Genomic DNA, 27,780 nt, shown 5'->3' on the forward strand with positions numbered 1-27,780 from the left:
ATGCATTTCTGATGGCGTATGAGAGTAGAGATAGGCATTTGCTGGACATCTTTGGTCACGCTCAACTCCCTTCGGGTACCAGTGATCGTTAGGGCATGTTGTAATCAAACATATTTAAAGGAAACCTGTCACTAGGTTTTCTCCACAAAACCACTAGCATTTCTTTATGCATCGGGGGTTTCCTTTCCAATCATGACCATGTCATAACTCTACTTTTCGGCATTTGATGTTAAAGAGCTCATGAGTTACCCAAATTGAGTCCAGATGAAGCTGAAAACAGTATAACTTGATTTAGTACACTCGAGCCCAGTCCCACTGGGGAAGAGTCCTGGCCTAATTTTCGGAATGGACTTTTTTTTTAACATTGGCATATTTGGGAATGTAAAACCCCGTGTTATAATCCAGACCGGGTTTTGAGTCCTGTTTCCTCTTTTTCCCGGTCTGGTCACGTCAAGAGTTAACCTTTCTCAGCCTCTGTCTGGGTTCAGGTTTTGCTATTTATTGCCGCTGCTTCCTGCAGGCAATGTCAGTTATAGTTTTTGCCCAGTGCTGCTGTAGCTGACTCTGAGTGCTCTGATTGGTCCTGCTGCGTTTTCTGTCTGAACCCGTGTCTCTGCTTTCCCCTGTTCCTGTCTTGACTCAGTGTTTCCCTTTAGTGTGCAGACTCCCTGGTTTTGACTTGGCTTGAATCCTTACCTGTTTCTGTCCCCTGGCTTTTCTCTGACCACAAGTTTGCTTATTCCTTTGGTACTGTGCTATAGTCTGGGATTTGACCCGGCTTGTTTGACTATTCTGCTGCCATCTGTGGTAGCCTCACTGCTGCACTGCAGGTCAGCTCTGTTTAGGTGCAGACCTGCTTCCTCTCTATTGCCATCTAGTGAAGCTACACCTACCTGCATTGCAACAGCATGACACCCTGGTTGTATAGCAACATTCCTGTGGTTTAATGTTCCCTTTAAAAGCAACAAAGAAGGCAATAACTATTGCTCATCTTAGAAATTCTTCCAGCACTATCACTCTTACAGTTGAGCTGTTGTTTGATTACTGTCCTACAAGGATGGCAAGTCAACTGTAAGCACTGCAGCCAATCATTTATCTCAAGAATCATGGATGATTAAAACTTTGGAACTAGAGATATGCAGATCACTTGCGTGCAACTCCAGTCTGTGGTCTAGGTCAGTAGTCTCTCCCCATGGACAGGAGCTCCATAAATATCCTTATCTCTGGGATCCCAGGCTCGTCTTATGATTTACTGGGTTGGCAAGACATCTCCTGTGTGTCACACACATGACATCGGTAAGTCCAGCTAATCATAAGCTGAGACTAGGATCCCAGAGGGTTAGGAAATTAGCGCGGCTCCCGTCCATGTCTTGTGTTGCGCGCAAACGATTCACTCATCAGGCATCCATTTTTTTCCAGATATACAATAAAAACTTTTCTCCAATTTCCATCAGTGAGCTGGATCAGACTTTCATCAGTGTTAGGTCCATGAGTTGTTTTTCATCCGGTTTTCAAGATTCCAAAAAATAAATATATATACAGTGGGGCAAAAAAGTATTTAGTCAGTCAGCAATAGTGCAAGTTCCACCACTTAAAAAGATGAGAGGCGTCTGTAATTTACATCATTGGTAGACCTCAACTATGGGAGACAAACTGAGAAAAAAAAATCCAGAAAATCACATTGTCTGTTTTTTTAACATTTTATTTGCATATTATGGTGGAAAATAAGTATTTGGTCAGAAACAAACAATCAAGATTTCTGGCTCTCACAGACCTGTAACTTCTTCTTTAAGAGTCTCCTCTTTCCTCCACTCATTACCTGTAGTAATGGCACCTGTTTAAACTTGTTATCAGTATAAAAAGACACCTGTGCACACCCTCAAACAGTCTGACTCCAAACTCCACTATGGTGAAGACCAAAGAGCTGTCAAAGGACACCAGAAACAAAATTGTAGCCCTGCACCAGGCTGGGAAGACTGAATCTGCAATAGCCAACCAGCTTGGAGTGAAGAAATCAACAGTGGGAGCAATAATTAGAAAATGGAAGACATACAAGACCACTGATAATCTCCCTCGATCTGGGGCTCCACGCAAAATCCCACCCCGTGGGGTCAGAATGATCACAAGAACGGTGAGCAAAAATCCCAGAACCATGCGGGGGGATCTAGTGAATGAACTGCAGAGAGCTGGGACCAATGTAACAAGGCCTACCATAAGTAACACACTACGCCACCATGGACTCAGATCCTGCAGTGCCAGACGTGTCCCACTGCTTAAGCCAGTACATGTCCGGGCCCATCTGAAGTTTGCTAGAGAGCATTTGGATGATCCAGAGGAGTTTTGGGAGAATGTCCTATGGTCTGATGAAACCAAACTGGAACTGTTTGGTAGAAACACAACTTGTCGTGTTTGGAGGAAAAAGAATACTGAGTTGCATCCATTAAACACCATACCTACTGTAAAGCATGGTGGTGGAAACATCATGCTTTGGGGCTGTTTCTCTGCAAAGGGACCAGGACGACTGATCCGGGTACATGAAAGAATGAATGGGGCCATGTATCGTGAGATTTTGAGTGCAAACCTCCTTCCATCAGCAAGGGCATTGAAGATGAAACGTGGCTGGGTCTTTCAACATGACAATGATCCAAAGCACACCGCCAGGGCAACGAAGGAGTGGCTTCGTAAGAAGCATTTCAAGGTCCTGGAGTGGCCTAGCCAGTCTCCAGATCTCAACCCTATAGAAAACCTTTGGAGGGAGTTGAAAGTCCGTGTTGCCAATCGAAAAGCCAAAAACATCACTGCTCTAGAGGAGATCTGCATGGAGGAATGGGCCAACATACCAACAACAGTGTGTGGCAACCTTGTGAAGACTTACAGAAAACGTTTGACCTCTGTCATTGCCAACAAAGGATATATTACAAAGTATTGAGATGAAATTTTGTTTCTGACCAAATACTTATTTTCCACCATAATATGCAAATAAAATGTTAAAAAAACAGACAATGTGATTTTCTGGATTTTTTTTTCTCAGTTTGTCTCCCATAGTTGAGGTCTACCTATGATGTAAATTACAGACGCCTCTCATCTTTTTAAGTGGTGGAACTTGCATTATTGCTGACTGACTAAATACTTTTTTGCCCCACTGTATATATATATATATATATATATATATATATATGTAATTCATGATTTTCATAGCAAATAGTGATGAGCGATGTGCTCGGATAAGGTTTATCTGAGCATGTTCGATTGCTAATAGAATATTTTGCATGCTCTAATACTATGTTCAAGTCGCCGTGGCTGCATGTCCCATGGCTGTTCGACAGGCGCAACACATTCAGGCATTGCCTGTTTATTAGGTCAATCATGCATTAGCAAGTTAGACTCCTAAAAAAAACCACAGACATGTGAACAACCCCATAGACTATAATGGGTTCATGTTTATATGATCACATTTCTTAAGGAGCTCAAGTCGATCCAAGCACTTCATTGTTGTAACTCAGAATTTTCTCCCTATAGCACCCACTTCCATTCTCATATTAAGTCTTAAGAGTGGGTTGGATTAAGTGGCCAAAGATTAAAAGCCAACAATTTATATTATATCTACTGTACAAGGTTGAATAATTTATTAAAAGGTCTTTTTAAAGAAACAATGCACAATGCAAATACAGTGTAAACCTTAGTGAATACAAAAGAATATTGTAGAGCTCCCAAGGACTCTGATCACAGTTAGGCAGAAGAATACAATGCCTTACAGAGGTAACTATATGGCGGTACATTGCGTTGCTAACGACTTTGTGTGCTATCATATAGGTTCCTTGCATGAAACTCAGCTGTGGTACTGATGAGACCCTATTTGCCAATGGTGAAAATTAAGCTAGTATTTGCAGCACAGACTTAGGCTTCCTTTACACTTACCTGTTTTTTTGTGGCCCGTTATTGCAGGCCTTTTTTGTGGGCCGTATCGCCGCAATTTTCACGGTCGGCCGCAATAACAGACCGCAAAAAACTTGCGGATCGCCTTTTTCGTGTTTCCAATACTATGGAAAAAGTATTGGAAAAAAAGAACGGTGTTCCGCAAAATCAGAAGTCACGGTGCACCGCATCGATCTTTTTTCACTGCCGTAAATACGGCTCTCACGGCCGTACGGCGCATGGCGCACTGTGGAATTATTGCAGCCTGTGTTTGTTTGCGGCCCCATAGAAATCTATTGGGGCTGCAAAAATGGGACATAAAACCATGGTTAGTGTAAAAGAAGCTTTAGCGATATAACAAGTACCCATTCAGATGTGCTCCAGTGCGGTGTGTTACAATTTAGATTTTCTTTAACTCTTTAAATTGTCAAGCAAACCCTTAACTAAACAGAAATGTGCAGGAGACAATTCATAAGCAGATACAAATATACTTTATTATTTTACATAATAAAACAGCATTGAAATCCAGACTAACAACAGAAACAGAGAGAACAAGAGTGGGCAACCCTGAAAAGTCAAGAGGTGTCACCTCCATGTTAAGTACTTAGAAAAATATAATAAAAGAAGGCCTAATTGTAATGAAAGTACCGTTTTACTCACTTGAAAATCAATAAAGATAGGTTAATAATGCACAAGAATCGAGTTGCAAATCTAAAATAATACGTCACATTGAAAGTCATGAATACAAATTTCACATACATGAACTCACTGAAAACAAGTCTGAATAGTACAAAGTGCAAGTGCATGGTAATAGAGCAATATTCAAATATTCAAACAGAAATTAGAAACATGGAGAAAGTAAATACAAGAGAACACCCAGTCAGAGAAACGCACACTCGATGCCCATTTTGCCAAACAGCTTTTTCTGGGGCCCAGACTGAGCTGTTTAACGAATCTCTCATATTGCATGTACTTACTTTCTTCTTGCTTCTTAATTCTATTTGAATATACATTACTCCTATGTATGTTGCACTACTGCTCCCATCAGCCAACGCCTGCTTCCGCTACTAACATTGAGGGCAGGCAGAGGCTGATGCGAGTATTCCATTAGCCAGCGCCTGTGCTCTACATAAATAATTTAAAAAAAAAAAACGACGTAGGTTCCCCTGTATTTTTGATAACCAGCCAGGTAAAACTAAGAACTGGGGGCTGCAACCCTCAGTTGTCAGCGTTAGCAAGGTTGGTTATCAAGAATAGAGAGGTCTCAATGCTGTTTTTTAAAAATGATTTAAAAAAATAGTTTAAAAAAACAACTTGGGATCCCCTCCATTTTTGACAACCAGTCTTGCTAAAGCAGACAGCTGGGGGCTGGTATTCTCAGGCTGGTAAGGGACCATTGATATTGCCCCCCCCCCCCAGCCTAAAAACAGCAGCCTGCAGCTGCCCAGAATAGGAGCACCTGTTGCGGTGGCAAGTGGGGTTCATACTAGTGGGGTTGATGTCAACTTTATATTGTCTGGTAACATCAAGCACATGGCTTAGTAATGGTGAGGTATCTATAAGACGCCTATCCATTAATAATCCTATAGTTACAGTATATTGTAAATATACACACAGCAGAATAAAGTCCTTTATTTTAAAGAATGACACAGACTCTTTTAATTATTCTAAATGAAACCATACTCACGTCAACACTCATTCCATTGAAACCATTATCTGCTGTAATAAAATAAAAAGCAACCATATCAATATAAACAACCAGTGTTCGGAGGGCCGAACCTGAACAGTAACGTGGACCCATGTTTGGTGTCCATGCTCAGGTGGCCAGAGAAAATATGGGGTCCTCCCAACATATGGACCTAACGATAAAAGAAGCGTTCAATGATGTAACTGTCATAACCCAAGAGACGGGGCCAACAAAGATTACCTTATTTTATGATGAGAGGGGACTTATTGTACCAGATTACTAAGGTCAGAAAGGATATAATAGAATAATTATTGGTACCAGGACCCTATAGATGGAGAGTATTGGACAGGGCCCATTCACATGTCTTGGATGGCCATCTGGGTGTCGACAAAACCCAAGAACGGGTCAGGCGGAGGTTCTATTGGCCCAGATGTCACCGGGAAATCGTAAGGTATTGCAAATCCTGTCCCACCTGCCAGTTAATCGCTCCCACCTCTCAATTCCGTAATCTCCTCATCAAGACAGGGCATGAAAGGGACCCCGTTGAAACTTCATGTTGGCTGGTCAGGCAAGAAGGGGACTTTGAAGATGTCACAATAGCCAAGATGCTGCTGAAGGCCCAAAACAACAATGTCAGGAATTGGTGCAGCAAAACCAGGACCCGTTCTCAGATTTGCTGAGGTGTACAGAAGTCATAGAACACGAGGTTCTAATGGAAACTCATGTGTGGCTGAATTCGAAGCCCTACCAAAATTACAGAGGACCGTTGAAACTGATCTCCAGGGAAGTGAAGCATATGCGGAATCTCAGAGTCATTGAGGAATCTAAGAGCGGGAAGTCTAACCAAATTCTCCTTGTTCCAAAACCCGATGGAGACTGGAAATTCTGTAATGATTATCAGAAGCTGAACGAAGTCTCCAAGTTCGATGCATGCCGTGTGTCGATGATCTCATCCAGAGACTTGTGCCAGCAATACACATAACCACCTTGGATCTAACAAAGGGATATTGACAGATCTCCATGTCACAAGAAGCCAAGGAGAAGATGGCTTTCTCTACACTCAACGATTGCTTCCAATATGTCCAAATGCCGTTCAGACTGCAGGGAGCTCCAGCCACCTCCCAGAGGGCCATGGACCGGATCCTCGCATCCCATAATAATTACGTTGCAGCATAATTGCACAATATCATAATCTTCAGCCCAGATTGAGAAAGTCATCTAGGAAAGGTCCAGGCGGTGTTTGATGCTCTCAGGAAGGCGGGTTTTCTATAAATCCAAAATAAATGTGCCATGGAGAAAGAGGAGGCCAAATATCTTCAATATGTAGAAGCTAGAGATGAGATCAAACCTCAGATCAATAACGTGGATGCAATCCAGAACTGGCCGAAACAATACTCTAAAAAAGTAAATTAGGGCCTTTCTGGTAATCGTGGGGTACTACGGAAGGTTAATTCCAAACTTTGCAATGGTGGCCTCATCCTTGACCAACTTCCCTCAGGCGACAAATCTGCCATAGCCAAATGGACGACAGACATGGAGATGGCCTTTCAAGAACTGAAAGTAGCAGTCACGCTCGCGCCCTGACTGGTTGGTGTGAGCAAGGGTGTGTGGCCCCACTGTGCCACAAAGCAGTCTACCCTGGAAGGTGCATAACTAAGCAGCTACCTTGGTGTTCACTGGAGCCTCTGATGGTGAGGTCAGGCTTGTGCGGCAGGTAGCTACCAGGTACCACTCCAGGGTGGTGTCTGGCTGTGGCTGTTGATCCCACTGAGGAACAGAACACTGGCAGGCGGGCATGGCTGAGACACTGGCAGGCAGGCGGGCACAGCTGAGACACTGTCAGGTGGGCACGGCTGAGACATTGGCAGGTGTGCACGGCTGAGACACTGGCAGGCAGGCACGGCTGAGACACTGGCAGGCGAGCACTGCTGAGACAGAAGGGACAGGAACTGACTCGGAAGGCACAGGAACACGGACAGGTGTGAGTGATATATGGGAACAGGTAAGGACCTGTTCAAACTGTAGGAGCAGGGACTGATTCAGGGAGGACAGGAACATGGACTGGTATGAGTGATATATGGGAGCAGGTAGGGACCTGTTCATGCTGTAGGAGCAGGGACTGATTCAGGGAGGACAAAGACCCGTGAGGTGCGGAACGAGAACGTAGCAGAACAGCAAGGAGCGGAGCAAAGAAAGAGCTGCAGGGTGCGAAGCAAATACGCAGGGCGCAGAGCAGAGTGCAGAGCAAAGTCACAGGATGCAGAGCTAAGCAGGGTCGCAGAGTGCGGAGCCGAAAGCAGAGCAAAGCTGCAGGGTGTGGAGCGAAAAGCAGAGCAAGGTCGCAGAGTGCAGAGCCGAGAGCAGAGCAAAGCCGCAGGGTGCAGAGCAAAGAGCAGAGCAAGGTCACAGAGTGCGGAGCCGAGAGCAGAGCGGAGCCGCAGAGTGAGAGCAGAGCTGCAAGGTGAGCAGCAGAGCAGAACAGGGCAAAGCGGGAAGCAGTGAACACAAGGGAAAACACAGTGGAATAAGAAAGGCTACTGACAGGGATATGAACGGACACAGGAATAGGACTAAGTTCAGACAGGGAATGGAACAAGACAAGGAACAAGGACTCAGACCAGAGTACTAAGCCCCACTGGGTGGCTGACACAAGAGACGCAGGTACAGACCAGGGTACAAAGCCCCCCTGGGTGGCTGACACAAGAGTAATAGCAGGACAGGGCCTGGCACCTCAGCAGCAAGACACTGACTGAGGAAGTAAGTTGCTCAGACCTTCCCCTAGGGGTGGGAATGCCTTAAGTACTTGAGGCCCCTTGGCAATCAGCTGGGGACACCTTAGGACGGTGCACACTGACACTACAAAAATCAGGAAGTGCCGGGGGCACCGCTTTAAGCACACAGCCAGGAAGAATGCAAAGAGCAAGCAGGAGACATGAAGCACACAGCATGTAGCCAGCAGCAGACAGAACTCACAGCATGGCCCGGAGTAGTGAGTAAGTTGGTGTGTAATACAGGTGGGGGATGGGAGGCCATGCAGTGATGCCAGCAGAGTTGTTACAGTAGCTTTTGTGCAAGCAGCTAATCCTAGTTGCCCCGGACTTTAAGAAGGAATTTGAACTCCAAATGGACATCTCAGAAATCGGATAAGGAGAGGTCCTTTCTCAGGAGATATACGGAGAGGAGCATCCTGTTCTCTACCTGAATAACTGTCGGCATGTGAGAAAAATTATTCCATTGTGGAAAAGGAATGCTTGGCCATAAAGTGGGCGGTAAACACATTACGATACTACTATCTCTTAGGGCGAAAATTTAAATTAGTGTCAGACCATGTCCCGCTTAGGTGGATGAGGGAGAAAAAGGAAAAAATGGTCTTATTACCCGCTGGTGTCTAGTCCTGCAGAATTTCCACTGCCATGTGGAATTATATGATAATGCCGATGCCCACTCGAGAATCTCATGTCTAGTTGGAGAAGGTGGAAAGCCAACAGTTTTAGTCAGAGGGGGGAGGAATGTAATGTGGCTGTAAGGTTTGCAACTTGATTCTTGTGCATCATTAACCTGTCATTATTGATTTTCAAGTGAGCCAAGCAATATTTTCTGTACATTTGGGTTTTTGTCTATTACATTTTTCTGTGTATCCAGCATGGAACTGACCCCTCTTGACTTTTCAGGGTCGCCCACCTCTGTTGTTTGTCAGTCTTTTAATGCTGTTTTATTATGTAGGACAATAAAATGCAATTATGTTTTCTCATTAATTGTGTAGTGCACATTTTTGTTTAGTGTAGGGGTATTTACCGTATGTATTTTGTGCATATTGAGCGCTTATATCATTGATATTTGTGACAACTGCTTTTTCAGTTTCAGTCTTTAAAATTACACCGAAAAAATAGCTGTGCCCTAAAAAAATATATAAGCTTCACTCCGAGCTACGCCTATTTCTGGTATTAATTCCTAATTTAGATTGATGTGCAACACAGTGATTAGCATCTGGTCTTCAAATATTATAATGACAAGTAGATTTGCACCATGGGCTATGCACAGTTTTATGTGACTGCATAACAATTACTTAATTGCATTATCATATGCCCTTAAAACCTGCATATTGGGGGAACCAAGCTTTCGCTCTGTAAGAGCAGAGTGGAACAACAGCATGAGACTTGTCAAATACATTGACTGCAGTCCTATAAATTTCTTGTCTCTTGGGCCCTGGTCTATTTCTTGCTATGGGTTTAAGAACAGTATATGTGTGGATCTATCGAAAAGTCTAGGTTCTAAATGTTATGGAAATTATAGGGTGCATAATTGCAATCAATTCTAAATGGATGGTCTAGATGACAGGAGGTTTGGAGAAGGCTAGCTTTTTACTCCCAACTGTCCTTCTTTCGGAATTAAATTCCCCTGTGTTGTCTTACTTCTTTATTGCTTTTTTTTCTTCAGATTTTTTAATGGATTTTACTTACCAAGACCTTGATTTGTAGATATCTCCTGAAGAACTGGAACAGGACGAATCCAGGTAATTACTACTGTATTGAGGACACGTAAGGTAACCTGTCTATTGTCTTCTTGAATAAGTTACTGAATTATGACCTGATATTTGTGGACTTATAAAAAGGGTGACTTTTACTATAGATTTCTTTAAAGTGGTGACTTTTCCACAAGATAGGTCCTCAATATCAGATCGGTGGAGGTCTGACACCTAGTGCTCCCTACAGATTGGCTCCGGAGAGGATCTATACAGCTAGTGGCCACTGATGGGTACTACAGATCAGGTCCACATTCACTTGAATAGGATTTGATCTGTGGCTGATGAGCCCACAGTACACATATAACACTGGTCAACGCAATTTTACTGGCAAAAGGTTTTAAAACATATTTTAAGTAAATTTTGGCTGCTGATTACGAATATGAACTCCGTTTTTGGCTATCACATCAGGATTTCGAGATATTTTCAATTTTTGATGAAAATTCCTCCTAATGTTTTATGATAAAAACACCTGATTTTCGGTACTACATTTTGTATATTTTTAATCAAGGAATAACAAAGATTGCAAAGTCTATGTACAGCAAATCAAATATACTTACAGAATTAAACTACAAAATACAAAAACACATATATGTGGCGCACAGATGAATGACAAATGGCAGTTATTTGAACTTTCTTTTCTTGGCTGATGTGTGATGTACAGCTTCTGGGTTGTCTCTCATCAAGCTCCAGCAATAGTCAGCCATCATATGTGAGTCCCACCGGCCTTGATACCGTTCTTCCATTGTTTTAATGGCCTGATGAAAACGCTCCCTTTTTTCCTCGCTCACATCCCCAAGGTTCTCTGGAAAAAAAAGGCCAAATGGCTGTGTAAATAGTGAATCTTGATCCTCATTCTCCATCCAAGATTTTGCAGACTCATTAGTAGCTCTGCCACAGTCTCTTCATAGTTGTCTGCTTTCTTATTCTGCACCTCATTACAAAATGCATTCCAAGCTCTTACTTCTGTCTCATTCATTGATGTGATAAAATTTGGGTCTCTCATAAGTGTTCTTATTTGAGGTCCATCAAATATTCCAGCCTTTTTCTTCTCTTCACTAAGACCAGGAAAAGTTGAACATATATAGTTAAAGCATTCTCCACTGTGATTGAGAGCTTTGACGAACTGCTTCATCAATCCAAGTTTTCTTTGTAAGGGAGGAAAGACAATGTTCCTATCCACTAGAGGATCATGGATGACATTCTTATCGCCAGATGCCAAACTCTGTCGCTGAGGCCATTCAGTTTTCACCCAATGCTCTGCTGTAGCTCTACTGTCCCAGTAGCACAGAAAACAAGGGTGTTATCATAGCAAATGGTAATCATGCATGTTCAAAGAAAACAAAGATATTCTCACATTTATTGGGAGACTAAAGGTACCTTCACACTGAGCAATTTTCCAACGAGAACGACAGCGATCCGTGACGTTGCAGCGTCCTGGATAGCGATCTCGTTGTGTTTGACACGCAGCAGCGGTCAGGATCCTGCTGTGACATCGCTGGTCGTAGCTAGAAGTCCAGAACTTTATTTGGTCGTCAGATCGGCGTGATTCGTCATGTTTGACAGCAAAAGCAACGATGCCTGCTATGGTTTTTCATGGAGCGAACAACCAGCGAGAACGATAAGTACGTCACTGGATCGCTCCTGCATCGTTCAGCTGTTGCCGTGTTTGACGTCTCCTAGCGACCTAAACAGCGATGCTGCAGCGATCTGCTCCTTGTCTATATCGCTGCAGCGTCGCTTAATGTGACGGTACCTTAAATGAAAACTAAATTTACCTTAGTGAACCGCATAAACCGGCACTTTTCATACACTACTTATATTTATCATGGAATTCATGAAAATGAGCTATATACCTATTGCGCAAAAATGTGATGTGATAGAGAAATTATAAGATCAGATTTGAATTCAGCACCCTCAAATTAGTCTAAAACTGTTCTTAAAGTCCACGGCAGAATTTTTTTTTTTGTAGACCAGTGTAATGAATGGCTTTATTCAGAATACTGCCTAGAAATAACAGCAACAGAGATGTGCTTGCTAAATACATTCGTGAAGCATTTCCTACCAAATAGGTTATTATTATTATTTAGTTATATAGCACCATTGATTCCATGGTGCTGTACATGAGAAGGGGTTACATACAAATTACAGATATCACTTACAGTAAGCAAACTAACAATTACAGACTGATACAGAGGGGTGATGACCCTTACATTCTACAGGATGGTGAAGATAGAGACAATAGGTTGAGAGTTGTAGGAGCTCCAGTGTTGGTGAGGCAGTAGCTTCAGTAGTAATGAGGAGGCAGCGGGGTCAGTGCAGGCTGTAGGCTTTCCTGAAGAGGTGGGTTTTTATGTTCCATCTGAAGGATCCGAATGTGGTTGATAGTCGGATGTGTTGGGGCAAAGAATTCCAGAGGATGGGGGATATTTGGGAGAAGTCTTGGAGGCAGTTGGGTGAGGAGCAGATAAGTGTGGAGAAGAGAAGGAGGTTCTGGGAGGACCGGAGATTGCGTGAGGGAAGATATCGGGAGATTAGTTCAGATATATATAGAGGAGACAGGTTATGGATGGCTTTGTAGGTTAGTATTAGTAATTTGAACTGGATACGCTGAGGGAATGGGAGCCAGTGAAGAGAGTTGCAGAGGGGGAAGCGGAGGAGTAGCGAGGAGAAAGATGAGTTAGTCGGGCAGCAGAGTTAAGGATGTACTGGAAAGGTGCAAGGGTGTTAGCAGGGAGGCCACAGAAAAGGATGTTGCAGTAGTCAAGGCGGGAGATGATGAGGGCGTGCACAAGCATTTTAGTAGATTGACGGCTGAGGAAAGGACGGATTCTGGAGATATTTTTGAGCTGGAGGCGACAGGAGGTGGACAGAGCTTGGATGTGCGGTTTGAAGGACAGGGCAGAGTCAAGGGTTTCTCCGAGGCAGCGGACTTCGGGTACAGGGGAAAGCATGATGTCGTTAATTGCGATAGATAGGTCAGGTATGGAAAATTTATGAGATGGAGGAAAGATGATGAGTTCAGATTTGTCCACATTGACTTTGAGGAAGCGAGAGTAAAAGAAGGAGGATATGGCTGATAGACACTCCGGGATTCTGGACAGCAGAGAGGTGACGTCTGGGTTAACATTTTTACATAAAACTTGATACTATGCTTAACTTTCTAGAGATGCGTTGACATCTTCTAATAATTTTCAACAAATCATAGATATTTTTAATGGGAATTCAACACAATGGAGATAATTTACAATCAAGAGCAATACCATCTTTCTGCTTTTTCCGTAAGGCTGGCTGCAAACATCCGCTGTTAGGGTTGACGGATCGCACTAAATATAATTATGATGAAGTGCCATAACAACCTGGGGTCCACCGTGCAGAGATGGAAAACTGCAGCTAATGTGAACAATGTCCTACCTAGCTGTGGTTTTGCAGATCTGCTTAAATATAAGGCCTCCCCTCAAAAATAAAACCTAGCAAAGTTGTTTTTTGGTAGCATGCCCACTAGAACACCAGAGCATACAGCTGTGATTCTTTTCGCCCGCTGCCATTCTCCCCTACCTTCACTGTCCGTTGCAGGACATGAAGACCTGCCGCCAACCCCGATGTTCCGTTCTGCCGCCATCACTTGTAAAGGTGCAGGCAAGGCATCAAGAGGACCATCGCCAGCCGCCATTCCCATTGTCAACTGTCAGTCTGTCTTTAACCTGTCTCCTGCCGCCATACCGTACAGTAGTCTCCGCCAGGGCTGGACTGAGCATCGGGCACTTCTGGCAAATGCCAGAAGGGCTGGTGCCTGTAATGGGCCGCTCGATCTGTTCCTGCTTCCAGGACACACCACGCAACTATAAGGTCCCCCTCCTGCAATGACGCCACATGGATATTCCCCTGTACTGTGCATGGAGAGCGGCCATCCCATCCCCACACAGACAGGCAGCACCGGCAGCCTCCGCCTGCAGAGCTGGAGCACATAAGCTATAATGTTTATGGTATGGGGCCTAATGTGTATGGGAGCCTAATGTGTGTGAGGCCTAATGTGTGTGGAGCCTAATGTGTATGGGGCCTAATGTGTGTGGGAGCCCTAATATGTATGGGAACTGGATGACATGAAATGCAGCATAGAAATTACAGAGATAAATAGATACTGTTTTTCTTTTACATATTAAATTTAAAAAAGGCGCAGGGACCCCCTACTATATAAAACCAGCACAGATAAAGCTGGGCGCTTCTATTATCAGGCTGGGAGAGTCCAGTGTTTGTGTTGACAACTACTGTACAGTATATACGGTAATAAATGTTCATTTTTTTGTTCAACAATAAATGTGAAGTATTCTTCATGAAAAAATAAGACATACCCTGAAAATAAGACCTAGCGCATCTTTGGGAGCAAAAATTAATATAAGACACTGTCTTATTTTCGGGGAAACAGGGCAGCTAGCTCGCACTGAGTTACACTCAGCATATAGTACACGAGGCTGTGTCACTCGCACACAGCAACTAGATAGATGCTCTGCAATAGAGCTGTGTCACTCGCACACAGTAACATAGCTGGTATGGCGCTAAACACGATCCCTGTTAACCTCACAGGCGAACGCAACCCTCACAGGGGCAAGCGAACAGGTAGTGGACACACACACACACACAGCATGTGCACGCACACAAACTTCTCTCCAGAGATGCCAGAATTTTAAAGGCTTAACACCTGCCCTGAATTCACTCAAACTCCTTTCCGGAGGTGCCAGAATTTTAAAGGTTATGTGCCTGCCCTGAATTCACTCAAACTCCTCTCTGGAGGTGCCGGAATTCTAAAGGCTATAAGCCTTCCCTGAGCACACGCAGACAAGTCCACACTACCGTTATGTTCCACACACATATAGGACATAAATGATCTTAGCACACCGTCACGCTCTCCAGGAAACCTTTTATACATTCCTGTTCAAGTCCAGTCAGACAGGACCTTGCTCTTGGACCAATCCAGAACTGCCATGTCACCCAAGCAGCTGACGACCGACCACCAATGAGAGGTCGCCACCTCACTAGATTGCTCAGTAGGGTGATTTCTGGACTCTGGAAGGCCTGTTCGCCGCTGCCTATTGCTAGTTACTATAGCTTTGGCTGGAGAACCAGCAGTAACCAAGCGAACAGCACGAGTCTCGGCAAGATGCTGAGACTGATGTGTTTGCTGAGCAGCACCCACTGCGGCTGAAGCAGAATGGGAGACTGCAGAGGCAGACAAAGCTTGGCATCTACCCTGTGAAGTGGGAGAATCCCGGCGTCTAAGTCTACGTTCACATTAGCGTCGCGTCGCCGTTTTGCGACGCGTGCGTCGTTTTTGACGAAAATCGGACGCACAGAAAATGCTACATGTAGCGTTTTCTTGCGTCCGACGCTAGCGTCGGAAACGACGCACGTGGCGAAAAACGCCACCAAAACAACGCACGCGTCCCCTATGTTAAACATAGGGGCGCGTCGCCGCTGCATTGCCGACGCAACAGCGGCGCAACGCTAATGTGAACGTAGCCTAACATCCGCATTTTACGATCTGTCTACGGACAACAATTTCCAGATCTCCTGACCCAAACTAACAGCCATATATATCCATAGCCATATATATATATATATACATCTATGAGATAGTTTGGTTCTGAAGACCGGTCGGGTCTTGTGGTACTAGCATGGATGGTATATAGTGATGAGCGAATATACTCGTTACTCAAGATTTCCCGAGCACGCTCGGGTGTCCTCCGAGTATTTTTTAGTGCTCGGAAATTTAGTTTTTATTGCCGCAGCTGAATGATTTACATCTGATAGCCAGCATAAGTACATGTGGGGATTCCCTAGCAACCAGGCAACCCCCACATGTACTTATGCTGGCTAACAGGTGTAAATAATTCGGCTGTGGCAATAAAAACTAAATCTCCGAGCACTAAAAAAAATACTCGGAGGACACCCGAGCGTGCTCGGGAAATCTCGAGTAACAAGTATATTCGCTCATCACTAATGGTATATATTACAGGCATGTGAATCCATTTGGTGAATGCAGATTTTTGCAAAATTTCAGTAGAATTAAAATCCTCTCAAATTTATTCGCTCATCTTCAATCAACATGGGCCAAAAAGACACTTTTTTGGCCTCTGTTAGGTGGATGGAATACTAGAGATACTTTTGTCACACTGTATATAAACGTGGTGCAATTCTAGACTTACTTGCAGTTTGCACAGGGCGCTGCTTAATACAGGAAAGTATGCTGCAAGCATAAATTAAATGACAACTCTGCCAGTTCCCTATTCCCCTAAGTCACTTGTATATTTTCAAGACCAAAAAGTAGGCTGGATATATACAAACAAGTATACCTCTTCTTGGTCTACCTACCACTGCCTTCTTATTCATTTTTCCTACCGCACATTACCAATAAATATCACCCTTCCCATTTCAAAGACTAAAAAATTTGGGTTAATCACTAATTGGGTTCATCGTTGATTATTATTCATAATTAAACAGCACTGATGATTAGGCGTGCATTCCCATGGAAAGCTTTCCGTAAGATTGTCTCCAGATTGACAGATAACGCCATGCATTTGGGCCTACTTGCTAGCAGTCTGATATTACTGAAAAAATCCCAGAACCAAGAATGCAAAAGAAGTGGAGTCGGGTAGCGCAAAACCACATCCTAAAGTTCCCATTTGGGGGACTTACATGTGAAAAATGTTTGTTAGGGCTGGCAGAACGCACCAAATAATATTAAGGAACATATAAGGTGCGTTCGCAGCCCGGGGTCCACCGTGCATAGATGACACCTGCTGCTTGGTAATGGCGGACAGTATATGGCGGTATTATGTGAACACACACGGGTTAGCTTCACCCGGTATGTAAGGAGGCGAACCCTGTTGCGTCACAGGGCCGCAATACCACAGAGTGAATGCTAGTGTTTTGGTCACAGGACCCTGCCCCAAGGACACAGGGTTAGAGTCCCTCTAGACCCACTAGCGTTCGGCCCCGCAACTGCGGTGCCAGGGAGTAACTGAACTAAAGATTTACCGCACTATGTGAGCTCAGCGCCGCTCTGGCAGACACCACTAGCCACCCTAAGCTTCTAAGCTTGGGTCAGGAAAGCGCACTATTTGCGCATGGCGCTGCTCTGACGGACGCTGCTATAGATGCAGTACTGTGCCTTGTGATGGATAGCACAATCTGGCGCTAGTTAGCTCCAATCACCCACACTCACACAACAACGCTAGGGAAGGGGATCAATTAGGAGCTTTCATCAGATTGCATACACACATCCACATATACACGATTTTAGATTTATACAAGCACATGGCCGAGCGGACAAGCAAACCTTTTATAGCTCCATCCTTCTGGGACCTTCCCAGTGGTCCAATCAGGGCCGCTTCAGGACCTGAGCATGTGATCCCTGACCTCCAATGAGAGGTCGTCCCACGGGCATGCTCTGTTGACAAAAAGCAGGACTTAGTCCCTGGAGCATCTGCTCGCCGCTGATTAATGCTGGTTACAGTAGCTGAACCTGGGATGGCAGCAGTAACCAGATGCTCAGAATCAGCTTGAGCAAGACGCTGGGACCAATGTCTCTGATGAGCAGGCTCCTCTGTGGCTGAGCAAGAATGGGAGACCACATAGGATATGGTTCGAGATTCCCCCTGTGCAGCGGCGGGAACTCGACATCTAACAATGTTGTGTTTCAAAAATTGGTAAACAGTCAATGTCTCACTAATTACGTATATACTTGTAATAAATCTACCTATTACTCCAGGCCAACTAGGGACCTTCAAACCATCAGCAAAATTATGAGAGTAAGATACCTTGACATCGTCTTTAGGAGATCAGTTCTTGCAAAAGGAGGACCAAAGTGAGGAAATTTTCCCTAAAGACAAAATAGAAAATGTTTTCCCTCTGTTCTGAAATCCTTTTCTTCTTTTGATCTAAAATGACGAAAAGGAGAAGAGTTCTGGTTTAGGAAAAGGACCTCAAATAAAAAATGTGCATAGAAATTTACAGATTTGTTTTTCCGGCCAATTTTAGTCTCCAAGGGCCAATTCTTACTCCAGTGAGAACAACTGGCTTGATTCACATTGATGTTTCCGTCACTAGTTAAATGTTCAGATCAATAATTGTTTAGATCCCAAAATGGCTGTCTTCATTGTATCCAGTGATGTCAAGGTGATAGCTGTGAATACGAGGACGATTGCAGATTTTTGCTCGATAAAATGAAAATTCCAGAAATGTCAGAACTTTTTGATTGCTGTTGGAATCGACACAATTTCCAAGAAGCATCAGATATATCAACCACTCAATGAAATTTACTTTTTAATCCTTCCCAACATAAAAATATGTTAAACAGTTTATGTAGTAAATCGCATGTCTTGACGCCTATTGATAATTCACTTGTCAATAGACCTCTGTTCTCGACAGTCTCCGCTGATCTATTGACTTTATCTGAGGGGCGGGTTGGATTATTATAACAGATACTGAATTATCTCAGATTCTGAAGTTAAAGGAAAACCTCAACTGCTAACCGAGAGAGGGGTTTGCCAATACTTATGTGATTGACACAAAAGAGATTATGTGCAATCAGAATCTTAGCCCCTTTGGGGGACATCTTTAACACGAGGATTAAACATTTCCAAGACAGGCGTTTGACGTTTTTTATGCTGAAGTATTCCTTTTAGTCTTTGATGTTTTTGTGCAGGAGAGAAGAGGCATGCTGAGGTGCCTCCTTTCTCGGGGTTCCGGTTTGACAAGTTTCTTTACTTTGTTTGGGCCCCGTCACTTTAGATTTAACACTCAATGGGGCTGGCAGGAAAGGGCTGCAGTTTATAAGATTATCTGACATCTGCTCATCACATATGCAGATTTGGCTCCCATCATGAAAGACTTTTTTTTTTTTTCGCTTGGTCTGCTTTGGTCAACTGCACTTAAGAACACCAGTCAGTGACTGCTGCGTGACCTGTCACCGGGGATATTAGTGACTCGATATATGCACGGCACAAAGCCACTTATGCATCTGCCATACTGATATTTCTTCAAAATCAAAACTTTATACCTCCCAACAGAGGCTGATTTCCATTTTTTTCTCGGGTCACTCATTCAGTATACTCCCAGTTGTCCATCATTGAAATTCACCATGGTCTCCACACTTTCTCCCAGCGAAGGACATGGAAAATATTTTTAGAATATGTACTTAAAATTCTTTAATCGAAAATACGGTATATATGCAAAATTACATAAAACATTAAAGAAAATGATACGATACACTTGTATCTCCTCAAGTATTCTTCACCTTATACTTTATACAACTGACTACGATGAGTCTCCCATTAACTGAAGTTGATATATGCTCTCGTTACGCCGTCCTAGACATTTGGAACAGCTATAATACTCTATGGCTTCATTTACTTTATAAGTTAGACATTCTGCTATGCTCTTCAGGGCAGAGGATGACAGTCAAATATTCTACCTCAAGCAGGTACCCAAGACTGTAATCTTCAGATGTTGAAAAATTTTATTACGAATTATTTCGGCTCTTCCAAAAATATATTGCCATTGTTGATTGTTGGACATATCAGCTAGTTTACCTTGCTCGCCTATGGTTTGGATCAAGTGTACATTTTTACGTTAGGTAGAATGTGAAGAGAATTGTTGTGAATTCTGTGGCTGAATTCACTCCTGTGGTCACAAGTGGTACTGCAGCTTCTGAGCTTCCTCCCTCAGGTGTTCTGGTGAGCTCGTTGGCTGCTTTGTTATTTAACTCCACCTGATTCTGTCTTCCTTGCTCCTTGTCAATGTTCCAGTGTTGGACCTGAGCTTCTGGATCTTTCCTGTGGCCTGCTGCTCTGCTTAGATAAGTGCTTCTTTGCTTTTGTTGCTACTTTTTCTGTCCAGCTTGTCTATTCGTTTTTGCTGGAAGCTCTGAGACGCAAAGGGTGCACCGCCGTGCCGTTAGTTCGGCACGGTGGGTCTTTTTGCCCCCTTTGCGTGGTTTTTTGCTTTAGGGTTTTTTGTAGACTGCAAAGTTCTCTTTGCTATCCTCGCTCTATCTAGAATATCGGGCCTCACTTTGCTGAATCTATTTCATCCCTACGTTTGTCTTTTCATCTTGCTAACAGTCATTATATATGGGGGGCTGCCTTTTCCTTTGGGGTATTTCTCTGAGGCAAGTCAGGCTTGTTTTTCTATCTTCAGGCTAGTCAGCTCCTTAGGCTGTGCCGAGTTGCATAGGTAGTGACAGGCGCAATCCACAGCTGCCTTTAGTTGTGTTTAGGATAGGTTCAGGTATTGCGGTCTACAGAGATTCCACGTCTCAGAGCTCGTTCTATTTTTTTGGGGTTATTGTCAGATCACTGTATGTGCTCTGATTGCTGGCACACTGTGTCACTGGATTGCCTACATAACAGTACAAGGAGCCGACCTAATGATTCTCAATAGAGGGAAAAAAGAAGTTCTGACATCATTTTTTTTTCTCAGCTCTGTGTTCAGTCTTTTTTTTCCCCTAGACATTTGGGTGTTTCAGGACACAGGTGTGGACATGGATATTCAGGGTCTGTGCTCTTCAATGGATAATCTCGTTACAAATGTACAAAGGATTCAAGATACTATTGATCAGAAATCTATGTTAGAACCAAGAATTCCTATTCCTGATTTGTTTTTTGGTGATAGAACTAAGTTTCTTAATTTCAAAAATAATTGTAAGCTATTTCTGGCCTTGAAACCTCATTCTTCTGGTAATCCTATTCAACAGGTTTTGATTATTATTTCTTTTTTGCGCGGCGACCCTCAGGACTGGGCATTTTCTCTTGCGCCAGGAGACCCTGCATTGAGTAATGTCGATGCGTTTTTCCTGGCGCTCGGATTGCTGTACGATGAGCCTAATTCAGTGGATCAGGCTGAGAAAAATTTGCTGGCTTTGTGCCAGGGTCAGGATGATATAGAAGTATATTGTCAGAAATTTAGGAAGTGGTCAGTACTCACTCTGTGGAATGAATCTGCGCTGGCAGCTTTGTTCAGAAAGGGTCTCTCTGAGGCTCTTAAGGATGTCATGGTGGGTTTTCCTATGCCTGCTGGTTTGAATGAGTCTATGTCTTTGGCCATTCAGATCGGTCGACGCTTGCGCGAGCGTAAATCTGTGCACCATTTGGCGGTATTGTCTAAGATTAAACCTGAGCCTATGCAGTGCGATAGGACTATGACCAGAGTTGAACGGCAAGAACACAGACGTCTGAATGGTCTGTGTTTCTACTGTGGTGATTCCACTCATGCTATTTCTGATTGTCCTAAGCGCACTAAGCGGTTCGATAGGTCTGCCGTCATTGGTACTGTACAATCCAAATTCCTTCTGTCCATTACCTTGATATGCTCTTTGTCATCGTATTCTGTCATGGCGTTTGTGGATTCAGGCGCTGCCCTGAATCTGATGGATTTGGATTATGCTAAACGTTGTGGGTTTTTCTTGGAGCCTTTGCGGTGTCCTATTCCGTTGAGAGGAATTGATGCTACACCTTTGGCCAAGAATAAACCTCAGTACTGGACCCAGCTGACCATGTGCATGGCTCCTGCACATCAGGAAGTTATTCGCTTTCTGGTGCTACATAATCTGCATGATGTGGTCGTGTTGGGGTTGCCATGGCTGCAAACCCATAATCCAGTATTGGATTGGAACTCTATGTCGGTATCCAGCTGGGGTTGTCAGGGGGTACATGGTGATGTTCCATTTTTGTCTATTTCGTCATCCACTCCTTCTGAGGTCCCAGAGTTCTTGTCTGATTATCAGGATGTCTTTGAAGAGCCCAAGTCCGATGCCCTACCTCCGCATAGGGATTTTGATTGTGCTATCGATTTGATTCCTGGTAGTAAATTCCCTAAAGGTCGATTATTTAATTTATCCGTGCCTGAACACGCCGCTATGCGCAGTTACAGTGGGGCAAAAAAGTATTTAGTCAGTCAGAAATAGTGCAAGTTCCACCACTTAAAAAGATGAGAGGCGTCTGTAATTTGCATCATAGGTACACCTCAACTATGGGAGACAAACTGAGAAAAAAAAATCCAGAAAATCACATTGTCTGTTTTTTTAACATTTTATTTGCATATTATGGTGGAAAATAAGTATTTGGTCAGAAACAAAATTTCATCTCAATACTTTGTAATATATCCTTTGTTGGCAATGACAGAGGTCAAATGTTTTCTGTAAGTCTTCACAAGGTTGCCTCACACTGTTGTTGGTATGTTGGCCCATTCCTCCATGCAGATCTCCTCTAGAGCAGTGATGTTTTTGGCTTTTCGCTTGGCAACACGGACTTTCAACTCCCTCCAAAGGTTTTCTATAGGGTTGAGATCTGGAGACTGGCTAGGCCACTCCAGGACCTTGAAATGCTTCTTATGAAGCCACTCCTTCGTTGCCCTGGCGGTGTGCTTTGGATCATTGTCATGTTGAAAGACCCAGCCACGTTTCATCTTCAATGCCCTTGCTGATGGAAGGAGGTTTGCACTCAAAATCTCACGATACATGGCCCCATTCATTCTTTCATGTACCCGGATCAGTTGTCCTGGCCCCTTTGCAGAGAAACAGCCCCAAAGCATGATGTTTCCACCACCATGCTTTACAGTAGGTATGGTGTTTGATGGATGCAACTCAGTATTCTTTTTCCTCCAAACACGACAAGTTGTGTTTCTACCAAACAGTTCCAGTTTGGTTTCATCAGACCATAGGACATTCTCCCAAAACTCCTCTGGATCATCCAAATGCTCTCTAGCAAACTTCAGACGGGCCCGGACATGTACTGGCTTAAGCAGTGGGACACATCTGGCACTGCAGGATCTGAGTCCATGGTGGCGTAGTGTGTTACTTATGGTAGGCCTTGTTACATTGGTCCCAGCTCTCTGTAGTTCATTCGCTAGGTCCCCCCGCGTGGTTCTGGGATTTTTGCTCACCGTTCTTGTGATCCTTCTGACACAACGGGGTGGGATTTTGCGTGGAGCCCCAGATCGAGGGAGATTATCAGTGGTCTTGTATGTCTTCCATTTTCTAATTATTGCTCCCACTGTTGATTTCTTCACTCCAAGCTGGTTGGCTATTGCAGATTCAGTCTTCCCAGCCTGGTGCAGGGCTACAATTTTGTTTCTGGTGTCCTTTGACAGCTCTTTGGTCTTCACCATAGTGGAGTTTGGAGTCAGACTGTTTGAGGGTGTGCACAGGTGTCTTTTTATACTGATAACAAGTTTAAACAAGTGCCATTACTACAGGTAATGAGTGGAGGAAAGAGGAGACTCTTAAAGAAGAAGTTACAGGTCTGTGAGAGCCAGAAATCTTGATTGTTTGTTTCTGGCCAAATACTTATTTTCCACCATAATATGCAAATAAATTGTTAAAAAAACAGACAATGTGATTTTCTGGATTTTTTTTTCTCAGTTTGTCTCCCATAGTTGAGGTCTACCTATGATGTAAATTACAGACGCCTCTCATCTTTTTAAGTGGTGGAACTTGCACTATTGCTGACTGACTAAATACTTTTTTGCCCCACTGTATGTGAAGGAATCCCTGGAGAAGGGACATATTCGCCCATCGTCATCACCACTGGGAGCAGGGTTCTTTTTTGTAGCCAAGAAGGATGGTTCGCTGAGACCATGTATTGATTACCGCCTTCTTAATAAGATCACTGTTAAATTTCAGTATCCCTTGCCATTGTTATCTGACTTGTTTGCTCGGATTAAGGGGGCTAGTTGGTTCACTAAGATAGATCTTCGTGGTGCGTATAATCTGGTGAGAATCAGGCAAGGAGATGAATGGAAAACTGCATTTAATACGCCCGAGGGTCATTTTGAGTATCTAGTGATGCCGTTCGGACTTGCCAATGCTCCATCTGTGTTTCAGTCTTTTATGCATGACATCTTCCGTGAGTATCTGGATAAATTCCTGATTGTTTACTTGGATGACATTTTGATCTTCTCAGATGATTGGGATTCTCATGTGAAGCAGGTCAGAATGGTTTTCCAGGTCCTGCGTGCTAATTCTTTGTTTGTGAAGGGATCAAAGTGTCTCTTCGGTGTGCAGAAAGTTTCATTTTTGGGGTTCATCTTTTCCCCTTCTACTATCGAGATGGATCCGGTTAAGGTCCAAGCCATCCAGGATTGGACTCAGCCGACATCTCTGAAAAGTCTGCAAAAATTCCTGGGCTTTGCTAATTTTTATCGTCGCTTCATCTGTAATTTTTCTAGCATTGCCAAACCATTGACCGATTTGACCAAGAAGGGTGCTGATTTGGTTAATTGGTCTTCTGCTGCTGTGGAAGCTTTTCAGGAGTTGAAGCATCGTTTTTGTTCTGCCCCTGTGTTGTGTCAACCAGATGTTTCTCTTCCGTTCCAGGTCGAGGTTGATGCTTCTGAGATTGGAGCAGGGGCGGTTTTGTCACAGAGAGGTTCTGGTTGCTCAGTGTTGAAACCATGTGCTTTCTTTTCCAGGAAGTTTTCGGCTGCTGAGCGTAATTATGATGTGGGCAACCGAGAGTTGCTGGCCATGAAGTGGGCATTCGAGGAATGGCGTCATTGGCTTGAAGGAGCTATGCATCGCGTGGTGGTATTGACTGATCATAAGAACCTTACTTATCTCGAGTCTGCCAAGCGCTTGAATCCTAGACAGGCCCGTTGGTTGTTATTTTTTGCCCGCTTCGATTTTGTGATTTCGTACCTTCCAGGCTCTAAAAATGTGAAGGTCGGATGCTCTGTCTAGGAGTTTTATGCCCGACTCTCCGGGTTCATCTGAGCCGGCGAGTATCCTCAAGGAAGGAGTCATTGTGTCTGCCATCTCCCCTGATTTGTGGCGAGTGTTGCAAAAATTTCAGGCGAATAAACCTGATCGTTGTCCGGCGGAGAAACTGTTCGTCCCTGATAGGTGGACTACTAAAGTTATCTCTGAACTTCATTGTTCGGTGTTGGCTGGTCATCCTGGAATATTTGGTACCAGAGAGTTAGTGGCTAGATCCTTCTGGTGGCCATCTCTGTCACGGGATGTACGTACTTTCGTGCAGTCCTGTGGGATTTGTGCTAGGGCTAAGCCCTGCTGTTCACGTGCCAGTGGGTTGCTTTTGCCCTTGCCGGTCCCAAAGAGGCCTTGGACACATATTTCGATGGATTTCATTTCTGACCTTCCCGTTTCTCAAAAGATGTCAGTCATTTGGGTGGTCTGTGATCGCTTTTCTAAAATGGTCCATCTGGTGCCCTTGGTTAAATTGCCTTCCTCCTCTGATTTGGTGCCTTTGTTCTTCCAGCATGTGGTTCGTTTGCATGGCATTCCTGAGAATATTGTTTCTGACAGAGGTTCCCAGTTTGTTTTCGAGGTTTTGGCGAGCCTTTTGTGGTAGGATGGGCATTGACCTGTCTTTTTCCTCGGCTTTCCATCCTCAGACTAATGGCCAGACCGAACGAACCAATCAGACCTTGGAGACATATCTGAGATGTTTTGTTTCTGCAGACCAGGATGATTGGGTGTCCTTTTTGCCGTTGGCTGAGTTCGCCCTTAATAATCGGGCCAGCTCGGCTACCTTGGTCTCTCCATTTTTCTGCAATTCTGGGTTCCATCCTCGTTTCTCTTCAGGACAGGTTGAGTCTTCGGACTGTCCTGGTGTGGATTCTGTGGTGGACAGGTTGCAGCAGATCTGGACTCAGGTAGTGGACAATTTGGCTTTGTCCCAGGAGAAGGCTCAACTTTTCGCTAATCGCAGACGCCGTGTGGGTCCCCGACTTCGTGTTGGGGATCTGGTTTGGTTATCTTCTCGTCATATTCCTATGAAGGTTTCCTCTCCTAAATTTAAACCTCGTTTTATTGGTCCGTATAGGATTTCTGAGATTCTCAATCCTGTGTCTTTTCGTCTGACCCTCCCAGACTCCTTTTCCATACATAATGTATTCCATAGGTCGTTGTTGCGGAGATACGTGGCACCTATGGTTCCATCTGTTGAGCCTCCTGCCCCGGTTTTGGTGGAGGGGGAATTGGAGTATATTGTGGAGAAAATTTTGGATTCTCGTGTTTCTAGACGGAAACTCCAGTATCTGTTTAAATGGAAGGGTTATGCTCAGGAAGATAATTCCTGGGTTTTTGCCTCTGATGTCCATGCTCCAGATCTTGTTCGTGCCTTTCATGTGGCTCATCCTGGTCGGCCTGGGGGCTCTGGTGAGGGTTCGGTGACCCCTCCTCAAGGGGGGGGTACTGTTGTGAATTCTGTGGCTGAATTCACTCCTGTGGTCACAAGTGGTACTGCAGCTTCTGAGCTTCCTCCCTCAGGTGTTCTGGTGAGCTCGTTGGCTGCTTTGTTATTTAACTCCACCTGATTCTGTCTTCCTTGCTCCTTGTCAATGTTCCAGTGTTGGACCTGAGCTTCTGGATCTTTCCTGTGGCCTGCTGCTCTGCTTAGATAAGTGCTTCTTTGCTTTTGTTGCTACTTTTTCTGTCCAGCTTGTCTATTCGTTTTTGCTGGAAGCTCTGAGACGCAAAGGGTGCACCGCCGTGCCGTTAGTTCGGCACGGTGGGTCTTTTTGCCCCCTTTGCGTTGTTTTTTGCTTTAGGGTTTTTTGTAGACTGCAAAGTTCTCTTTGCTATCCTCGCTCTATCTAGAATATCGGGCCTCACTTTGCTGAATCTATTTCATCCCTACGTTTGTCTTTTCATCTTGCTAACAGTCATTATATGTGGGGGGCTGCCTTTTCCTTTGGGGTATTTCTCTGAGGCAAGTCAGGCTTGTTTTTCTATCTTCAGGCTAGTCAGCTCCTTAGGCTGTGCCGAGTTGCATAGGTAGTGACAGGCGCAATCCACAGCTGCCTTTAGTTGTGTTTAGGATAGGTTCAGGTATTGCGGTCTACAGAGATTCCACGTCTCAGAGCTCGTTCTATTGTTTTTGGGTTATTGTCAGATCACTGTATGTGCTCTGATTGCTGGCACACTGTGTCACTGGATTGCCTACATAACAGAGAATGGACATATTTCAAGGAGAGCAAAGGTTTGGGCATGTTGAATCCCAAAATGCATGATCATTACTTTCCAGGTTAGCAAACGTCTGGGCGCTGTCATGAGAACAGGTAGGCTGCCCCATACACATTGAACTGTCAGCAGATTGTACCAGTTCACATTTATTTGTTTGGGTGTAAAGCCAAAATAAAAATCAGAAGCCTAGTTCTCCAACAAAATTACATCAAATGAATTATATGAGACTTGGTTCACAATTTATATGACTATCCTAAACAAAACATGTCATCAGAAAATTACACATTGTTTACGGTAAATTATTTTTTATGCTAATTGTTTTTTTAATGTTATCTGGTTTGTTTGTCTGGTTAGTTTCCATTTCACTATTTTTATTAAAATAATCCTGAAGTTATTTGCTTTCACACTTGCCACTGAGCCTCACCAATAGGCAGACATGTCCCGTTTGGTAGAGATGACTTTTCACTAGTCATCCGGTTATCATCACAAACAGGATCCAACATTGACAATAGGTGATGTCACATCTCTCCTCATCCTCCTGTACAATGACTGATAACACCTCTATATACAGTAGATAACACAGGATCCACCATTCACAATAGGTGATGTCACAGCTCACCTCCTCCTCCTGTACAATGACTGATAACACCTCTATATACAGTAGATAACACAGGA

At 44.0% G+C, this 27,780-nt stretch overlaps 1 long non-coding RNA gene across 1 annotated transcript in view; it reads left to right on the top strand.

The window, feature by feature from the left end:
• LOC138649028 (uncharacterized) overlaps window positions 1-27,780 on the top strand; it is an 868,684-nt gene that overhangs the window by 610,207 nt on the left and 230,697 nt on the right. Inside the window, exon 5 of the long non-coding RNA XR_011315225.1 lies at window positions 10,040-10,115. This is a non-coding gene — a long non-coding RNA (uncharacterized lncRNA). The remainder of the gene's footprint in view (window positions 1-10,039; window positions 10,116-27,780) is intronic.

Source organism: Ranitomeya imitator, chromosome 9 (assembly GCF_032444005.1).
Source record: "Ranitomeya imitator isolate aRanImi1 chromosome 9, aRanImi1.pri, whole genome shotgun sequence".
Lineage (NCBI taxonomy): Eukaryota > Metazoa > Chordata > Amphibia > Anura > Dendrobatidae > Ranitomeya > Ranitomeya imitator.